Source organism: Amblyomma americanum, chromosome 1 (assembly GCF_052857255.1).
Source record: "Amblyomma americanum isolate KBUSLIRL-KWMA chromosome 1, ASM5285725v1, whole genome shotgun sequence".
NCBI classification, from domain to species: domain Eukaryota; kingdom Metazoa; phylum Arthropoda; class Arachnida; order Ixodida; family Ixodidae; genus Amblyomma; species Amblyomma americanum.
The window spans coordinates 195,139,426-195,141,801 of NC_135497.1; positions in this window are offsets into that span (position 1 = coordinate 195,139,426).

Here is a 2,376-nt window from a genome sequence, read left to right on the forward strand (position 1 = left end):
GCCCCATTTTTCTCTCCAGGAAACGATACTAAGCAGAGCATTATCTAAATGTTCCTGGTCAGAAACGGAAGATACCGGAGTATATATCATGCAATCATCAGCAAACAGAGCAATCTTAACAGCTGGATTAATACTGAAAACTAAATCATTTACATAAATTTAAAAAAGTAGGGGACCAAGCACAATTCCCTGAGGGACCCCAGAGGTTGCAGGGAGTGGGGAAGAACAACTATTGCCAATCTCCACAAACTGCATTCTGTGTTGTAGATAAGCTGCAATCCAAGCAATGAGCGGAGGTGGTACAGCAATCAATTTCAGTTTTAAAAGAAGCTTGTTATGTGGCACCTTGCCAAAGGCATTGGCGAAATCTAGAAATAAAACATCAATTTGGCCTGACTTGTCTAAAGCTGCACTAAAATTATGAATGTCTGTTGTCAGTTGGGTAGTGGTAGAGAATCCCCTCCTAAAGCTGCGCTGAGCAGGGTTTAAGGCACCATTACTATTTAATATTGCAAGTATATGACTTGCAATAATATGTTCTATAAGCTTACAACATAAGATCGTAGGTCTCGTGTCTGCTTTTGATGGAGCGTACCTGGTGGTCTTCAAAGGTGGCCATAAAGGTGGTCTTTTATTTCACATGCAGCCAGGAATGATTTACACCGTAGAATATTTCTTCTCAGCCTTTACTCCCCACTAACGTGTGATAGTTCCTAACCACATATACCATGACATGCACATCCTTCATCCTGTGCTACTATCATGTTGGCCAAACGCTAAAAAGAATATTACCTAGTCAAGTTGCGCCTTGCTTGCCTAAATCCCAGCCTCAATCAACCACAAGTGTACATTACCAGATCAATTCAAATTTCTGCAACATAATGGAATTTCTCTAAGGTGTTCCACAGATAATAAACCAGCATTAAGGTGCCACATGCATATGATTTCGAGCTAAGTTGTTCAATGAAAATTACAACAAAAGTTCATATTTGTCTGATGCAGGTCTGTCGACGCTGCAGAATTTTTGTAATTGTGTATTATGGCTCTTTTTTTCTATAAGACTGGAAAATGAATTGGACCAGTTTACCCTGTATCAAATTCATTTTTCATCTAATAACTGCAAGTTGTCACTATCAGACCAGTAATACTGATGCAAGTGATTGTATGGTGGTGTACGAAGATTTACTGATGCATATTTTGTGCCAAAGCAACACTGTGGACTACAGTGCAAGCCTAGCGGCAATATCCAAGATTAATTCCGACCAGCGGGGGCGATTTCAGGGGATACGTCCTCCCTGACAGATAGCACAGCCTACAGTCGCAAGCTTACAAAGCAGCTATAGCCATGAAGGGTGTCAAAAGTAATAGTAGTGAACGGGTAACATGCGAAGTTTTCTAATTAATTTTTTTGGCCATGCATGTAGTCTGTGGCAGGTGTCATTGCAGATATTTAAGTGCAAAGCTCTGATAATTGAAAACTCATTACTGCTCAAATAGTGGGAAAATTTTTATGACGCCCGGGGTAAAAAACCGTTGGTTGGTTTTTGGAGAAAGGAAATGGCGCAGTATCTGTCTTGCATCTTGGGGAATACCTGAACTGCATTGTAAGGGAAGGGATAAAGGAGGGACTGAGAGAAGAAGGGAAGAAAGAGGCACCATAGTGAAGGGCTCCGGGATAATTCCGACCACCTAGGGATCTTTAACGTGCACTGACATCGCACATCACACGGGCGCATTTGCGTTTCGCCTCCATCGAAACGCAGCCGAGCACCCTAACCACTGAGCCACTGCAGCGTTGACTTGAGGTTCTGAAGAATTTGGGAGGTCACGCTGGGGGGGAGGGGGTGCAGCCCAGTAACTACCTCCTTGTGCTGTAGGGGTCACCACAACTGGGCTGCGCAGGGTGACGGGGTTAAAGTAAAGGGGAGGAGAGGCGGGTCTGGAGTGGGGCACTGCACAATGGCATGGTGGAGGAAGCTGGGGCGGTCGGAGGAGCGCGCGCATCGGCGACACAACACAGGGCACAAACAAAGTAGGAGACGCTACCGCCATGGCGTTCCATTTGGGAATTCTAATTGGAATAAAATGGACTCGGTAGGTAGCCTATGGTTTCTCTACTTCCAGTCTGGCAGCTCCCATTGGTTCTGCCATTTCAACTGGACCATCCAATTGAGAAGCCCAGTCGGAACGTCTATTCGAGCTTCCAGGTGGCTGCAAATGCACAGTTCAAAATTTTTCATTTGGAAATTCTGCCGCCGCGGTGGCTCAGCTTATTGCGCTGCCCGGCCATGGCGGCTGCATTTCGATAGAGGCGAAATATGCTAGAGGCTTGTGTACTGTGCGATGTGCATGCGAATTAAAGTATCGCAGGTGGTC